The following is a 7,467-nucleotide window of genomic DNA, read 5'->3' on the forward strand; positions in this document are numbered from 1 at the left end:
GCTAACCCTCACGATAAGATCTGTTAGATTTACATGCACCTTCTATGTATTAATAAATGTATTTTAGTGTATTAGTACCTGTGTGTGTGCGTTGTTTGAGTTATACCGCATGGTTGGATTCTAAGGCCATTAAAAGAATCATTTTGCGATTTACTGCCACAATTAATAATTGTCCCAGTAAATGCCCAAACCCCTACAGAACTGGTGCCTCATGAGAGCACACTACAACAGCATTCTGACCTTTTTTTTATTTGGTAGCTAGTACTGAATTGATCCCAGGATGTCATCCATTTGTTTCCTGAAAGAAAACTATCCCACCACCCTTTGTGTGAGCTACTGTCTCCCATGCTCATTTTTAAATGTACTTCCCTGTGGTTTCCATTTGTGAAACAACTTGGATATTTAGCTTGTTCCATGCTCCCACATCCCTTTGTGTAAAGGAGTGCCTCCCTTCCTGACTGGAGGACCTCATCTAGCTGTCTTGAATGAAGTCAGGGTATCGGCTTCAACACTATCACTGGGCAGCATGTTCCACACACCTACAGCTGCTTTCGTAAAGAAGCCAATTTGAAATTCACTTGTGCCCTCTAGTGTACTAGTACAGTGTACAGTAACACTTTGGTATTTATGAGGGTTAGGTGCCTTGAGGTCTCCTCAGATGGTGAATTTTCAAACATGGAACTTAATGCCTTGCGGGAAAATAATGTGTGGTTCCACAGTTCACAAAGCCATAATTATTTTTGTTATAACTATATCAGAAATAAGTGATATTAGTTATTAGTATTTTTAAAGAAAATTAGTACTGAAAACTTCAGAAAAGCATTCCGTCCTCCCTATAATTCTAATTATTGTATGTGCAAACTAATAAGATCACTGCTATATAACAGATTACCATGTACTGGACTAAGTTTTTCTTTTCATTGTTGTGTGCATTTTCTTTCTTTTTAGATATTATTTTTATTATTGTTAAAAAATGCAGCACTATCGTCTTGTAATGACGTTTATTACCTCACAGGAATAACTGACAGGAAAGTAAATTGAAATTGATAGTTTAGGGATTCATGGAAGATATTTGTTTTAATAATATTTCTTTTATCTGGCAACACAACACTGAGTCGCGCACAGGCACTGCTCTGGTAACAGGTCCACATACAAGCCACTTCTTACGCTTTCCTGAAGGAAACTGAACAACTGAAGCATTACCCAGGATGCACTGCTCCAGAATCATGTTAAGTCATGTTAATGCAGTTGTGCCTTATAACATTGTAAAACCTTATAACACTTTTGTGCAAAGAAGCGAAATCACGAATATTGAACACGGTTTTACTACAGAAAGTTGGCTGTTAGTAGCTTAGAGTTTAATGAATAAACCGCCTTTACTAATTTTCCAGAATTACTACTCCGTCAAATGGACAAATTTTCAAAACTGGAGGAACTGAAATTAGTACTGGGTCCATCTCCAGGAATTGTGTGTGCCCTACCAGTTGGATTCAGTAAGGTGGTTACTCTAAGGAAACTGTACTTGAATATTACCATACAAGAGGAAGACGCTACAGTATATTAGGTAATATCAGGTTAATCCATCCATCCATTTTCTAAAGTGCTTTATACAGTACAGGGTCATGAGGAAGCCAGAGCCGATCTAGCAAGTAACAGGGGTAAGTCAGGATACACCCTGGATGGGATGCCAGCCCACTGCAGAGCAGACAGATACAAACATACATGCACACTCAGATCAGGGTCTGTTCACCTACCAGCACTGCCAGTGGAATGTGGGAGGAAACTGCATCACCTGGAGGAAACCCACATGAGCACAGGGAAAACATGCAAACTCCATGCAGACAGCACTGAAATTGAACCCAGGGCCACTGCGCTACAAGGCTAACCCTAACCCTGAACTGGAATAAGTGGTTAGAAAAAGGGTGGATGGATGAGTCAGACTAACAAAGATCTGTTGGAATGAATGGCTACTCCTGACCAAGACTGGGAAGCAGTTTTTAGGTGATCAAAACATGATTCCAAAAATATTGTGCCAGAGCAAACAAATATGGGTGTTTGGACTGCATTTTCTTCTAAAACATCAAACCATTTTGTCTTTAAAAACACTTAACATGACCGAACAGATGTGTTCCTTGGAGCAATACGAATTCAAAAAATATTGCTGCATGAATCTAAATATCTGCCTTAACTGCATTCCATCTTAAATTTCCAAACTTATTTATGTAATCAACTACAAATTTCCCTTTATAAATGCGATAGTGTGTGACAAGTAGAAGCTACATTAATGCTTACAAATAACCAAAATGTAAGTCTTACAAAAGTGCTGATGGAAAGTTAAAGGATGAAGGAATAGAGCGCACTTTGGGAGTTGTCACAGCATTGTTTGAAAAGGCACATGCAGATAAATTAAGAATACCAATACCAAAATGAATCAAGGCAAGGACAATGCTGAGGTCAAATCAATATACAGTAATTATTATTGGGAAATATCCTACTGTATTATTGCAATGTGATTGCACTGCCCTTCTTGGTGAAAGAACCAGAGGCTGTGGTTTTCAGAAGGAGTGACCAGTCATCGTCTGCACCAGTAACAGTATGAAGCTGCTGATGGGTGGTTTTTGTTTTTTTGTTTCTGTTTCAGCGTGGCTTTTCACGCATTTCCCACTCTTGTCCAGCTTTGTATTGGAAAGTGACTCCTGTCCTGCATTGGAAGGCATCATCAGCCCCCTGCCTTGCGCTATCCTGCAGGAGCTCAGACTGGGCTGCATAGCGTTCACCGGTTCTCAGCTGAGCTCTTTTGGTGAGCCGTTTCCTTCTGCCAATGAGTCTGTGCCATGTTCTGATGGATCATATTCCAAATTGTTGTTCTAGCAGTTCTTATCCACACCAACGGGTTTTAAAGAGTTTATCAAAACTAGTAACCCTGGCCTAGACTTTTTCACATATTACTGACAAAATAATGTCAAAATAACAAAAGTCTACAGCTCATCCCAAATCAATTAGAAATCTAAGACAGAATGTAACTTGCATGAGTAGTTCACTGCTTTTGCTATGAAACACTTGAATCCAGGGCATTATCCTCAACAACATGCCTGGGTATCTTGTTCTGCACTCTCATAGTTTCCTTCTGTCCTCTTTGGTTCACATTTCACTGTTCATTCTGAAGATGTCCAGCCAGTGTTTCTATTTCATTTTCATTTGAAATTACTGTTTAGAGTGTCTGACCATTTGTTTTTCACTTGGAGGATGTATTTTACAGTGTGTGAATAAAAGTAAAATAAATTGTGATTCTAGGTTTATTTCCCTTGCACAACCTTTTCACAGATCAAACTGTACAGAAGGTATTCTATTTCTGGACATAATAGAAGAGAAAATGTAAGAGGTCTTTTATCAAGTAAACAATCACTCTAACAGTTGTAGTTGTGATCTCTGCTAATTGTAATGTTTTGTTTTTTTTCTCAGTTGCACAGCTTGGAAGATTCACAAATCTGAAAGTGCTGAAGCTGTGTAATGAAGTGTTTGAAACTGTGGAAGTAACGCCAGCTTTCGGTAGGTGGAAACTAACTTCTAAAAAGCCAGGCACTTCTCACTGAGTTATTGAAGCTTTCATGTGAACGACTCGTCTTATTGACAATGTGACTGTAACATATTTATGATTTGATCAAAAGTTCTTTGAGTTTTTTAATATAGGCGAAATGATTGTTTGCTCTGCAATTCAGCTCCAATTTCTTTGGGATGTTGGGCATGATTGTGTTGACCTAAAACCAATTAGCTTGCTCTGTCCATGGGTGGCACGGTGGCTCCCTGGGGTGTATTGCTGGGACATTGGCATTGCCTGTCATTGCATTAGCAGTTCTGGAGCCCTGGGTTTAATTCCGGACCTGGGTTCTGTCTGTGGGGAGTTTGCATGTTCTCTCCGGTTTAGTGTGGGTTTCTTTCAGATGCTCTGGTCTCCTCCCACAGTCCTCCCACAGTGGTAGGTTATATAGGTATGTGCACATCTAGATACATCCAGGATGTATCTGCCAGGCATGTGTTTCTTGCTGGGATAGACGCCAGCTGCCATGCAGCTCTGTACTGGATAACATGGCTAGAAAATGGATGGATGAATTTGGTTGACAGAATTATCAGTTTTTTCAAATACATTGCATAGATATTGTATTGTATGTGTGTCTATAAAACATTAAAATATCTACAGCTGGCATCTATATGTGCCCTGTGATGGAAAACCAAATGATGAAAACATTTGACTGTCCATTGGACTTGCTGTAACAGTCTTTAAACACAGGCTAATGCAGAGAAACAGACATGTGCAAATACAGGCATAAGGCTCAGAAACAGGACTGTTTATTTATAGTGCAGGGAAATAAAAAACAAACTCCAAAGGAATAATCTAGCTCTTTTTCAGTCTCTCACTATCAGGAGTGGGCAGCTAAGCTAATTGCCAGCCTTAACTGAACAACTCTTAACTCCAGTCTCTCTCTCTCTGTGACTCTTCACAAAAAACATGTGACTTTTGGTAGCTTGAGCTTCCTTCTTTGTGATCTGACACCTGACCAATAATCTTCCACCAGCAGGTCTTGTGACAGCGGGCAGCAGCTCACACCCCACAGCATTCTGGGAAATGCGGTCCAGACAAGAACCTCAAGTTTGTCTTGACTCACTCCCCTCTTGCACATATTTGTACAGTATGTATAGTAAAGAGACTGAATGTCCTGAAGGGATAGGCTGAGGAGGATAGGATAGAGCTGAGTAAATAAGTGCTGCTAATTATCTGTGTTCTCACCTTGTGCACTGCAGAAACTTAAAAACCTTGAAGTCTTGCATCTGCCGTTTGGAAAAGGCATTAAAAAGGCAGCTGAGATGATTATTAAAGTTTGTCAAACTCTGCCGTGCTTGAGGTCCCTTCGAATGCACTCCTGTTTGAAAGATGACAGTCTTGTCACATTTGGTAAGTTGTACAGAGATCCTTTATGTTTAGAATAGATCTAGAACAGAATAAGTGCTTGTTATGACAAGTCTACTGTATGATTTTCAAATGGTGTAAAAATAAGAACTAAATCAAACCTGTCAGTGCTGGGGCCCTGGGTTCAGTTCCTAAGATGCTATCTGTGTGGCGTTTGTATGTTCTCTCTGTGTTGATGTGGGCTTCCACCCACATGCTGGTAGGTTAATTAACCCTGCTGTTTGTGAGTGTGTGTTCGTCTGCCCTGTAACGGACTGGTGTGCCATCCAGGGTGTATCCTGCCCTACGCCTGTTACTTGCTGGGATAGGCTCCAGCTCCCCTCCGACCCCGTGTGGGATATCCTGGTTAGGAAGTAGATGGGTTACAGAACACAGCTCAGAAACAGTACTCTTTACTTTATCATATTTTTTGTTTTCTATGTAATTTTTCAAATACATTGCTTAGGATGCATTCTATGTCTGTTTATAAAACATTCAAAAGATCTAAATAAAGTGAGTGCTTTTAGTTATTTTAATCAGGCATAGGAAATCATAAAATAGAGCTTTTTCTAATTTTTGATAAGCTGCATGCCAGAATTGTTATCCTATTAAGTTAGGACTGTGTTGTAAGAAAACAGTAGTTCTATTTCTAACAATAGTGCATTTCATTTTTCAATGCAATTGAAGTTTTTTTTATTAGATATATATATAAACTTAGTAGCATTAGTATTCTCAAAAAATAATATTGTTTAAACCTATCTATCAGGAAAACATTATCTTGGTTGATACTACTGTTTTGAAACGTTCCTGGAAATGACATCCAAATGAATTAAAATGCTTGATTCGCTGTCCTTACCTACAGCTGTGATACCACAACTGTATTCAGCCTATGGGAGGAGCGGTGGCTCTGTGGCTAAGGGACTTTGCCTCTGGCTGGAAGGTTGCTGGTCCAAATCCCGCGGCCGGCAGAGGAATCCTACTCTGTTGGGGCCCTGAGCAAGGCCCTTGACCCCAACTGCTCCAGAGGCGCTGTACAATGGCTGACCCTGGGCTCTGACCCCAAGATTCTCTCTGTCTGTCTGTCTCATGGAAGGCAAGCTGTGGTATGCGAAAAGACAAATTCCTAATGCAAGAAATTGTATATGGCTAATAAAGTGATCTTATGTTATCTTATTCCATGTAATAAATAAATATAAATATTTTTTTAGCAAAGGCAACTCAAAATGGCCATTTCCTTGGACTTCATAAACTCATTATAGATCACAGCATCAACACCACAGAAAGAGGTTGGCAGGAATTTTCCACTGTCTGGGGCGCCTGAGTAACCTGGTGAAGGTGGACATCTCCAGACCCGTGTCTCATCTGCTGAAACCTTCTTCCTGCCTGGTCGTCGCCTGTGTAAGGGCCATCGCGCATCTCCCTAGAATCCAGCATGTTCTTCTGCCGGGCTGGCTAGATAGATAGATACTTTATTGATCCCGTGAGGGAAATTGCTGGACGAAATGGACTGGAAGCTGTTCGAAGACACGAAGAAGAGGCATCCTCAGTCACGACACATTTGTTTGACCTACAAGATCCACGTTCAGCCAAAGATTGTAGAAAGCGTTTGAACTTTAGTTGGCAACACGTACCACAACTTAAACAACAGAAATCAATCCCCGTTCGACCATCGCTTTCGGACGCTGTTGGCACCCGGTGAAGTACAGGTGTACTTGAAATGAAATGAGATGTGTACTTGTACTAATTAACTGCTGTCTCTGTGTTTTTCTATTATTGGAAAATAAGACTGCAAAACCTGAGACCTCTAAATATATTCATATTAATTATATTTACATTTCCCTGTGCAAGGTCTGAAACAACTCCTTAAGCCTTGCAATCTAACACTGTTCTTGTATCTTATGTGGAAATAGAAAGGGCAAAAGGGTCATGATCTGTTTTGTAACCAAATGTATTCTGTAAAAGGATGTGATGAACTGTCTCCGGTCATTCGTCCTGCTCTCCTAATATGGACTAGCTGTAGATTGCTGTAATAGCTCTCACTATGTTGTTGTTACCGAGGGACTGTTGTTCGCTGTAATCTGGTATCCCATGACACCAGTTAACTGAGGCTCACACAAGCACATCACCAGTTGGGTCATCTGTCATTCCAACATCCCAACGACTGGAGTTACTTGTGGGAAGTAACTGGTGAGAAGGAGCCCCAATTGGAAATGGCTTCACCCAGAGGTTGAATGAATATTCAAGTGCTTGTGAAGGGCAGGGTCTTTATTAACAGCGGTTCATCTCTGATATCCACAAAATGTGTCCTCTTAGACATTTCCGAAGGTGTGTGTCCAATGTTGTACACTGGGCCAAGGAAATGTCGGGGAATGACGATGCCTAAATAAAGGAATTTCTTTTATTTTGTAACTGACCGCACCGCCTAGCAGTTTGAGAGGGTGCCAGGACTCTCTGGGGAAAGCAGGGATATTGGGGATTTGGGGGTACAGAGAATTAAGTTGTGGTGGCAAATGTAAGGGTAC

This window comes from Atractosteus spatula, chromosome 10 (assembly GCF_055471065.1).
Source record: "Atractosteus spatula isolate fAtrSpa1 chromosome 10, fAtrSpa1.hap1, whole genome shotgun sequence".
Lineage (NCBI taxonomy): Eukaryota > Metazoa > Chordata > Actinopteri > Semionotiformes > Lepisosteidae > Atractosteus > Atractosteus spatula.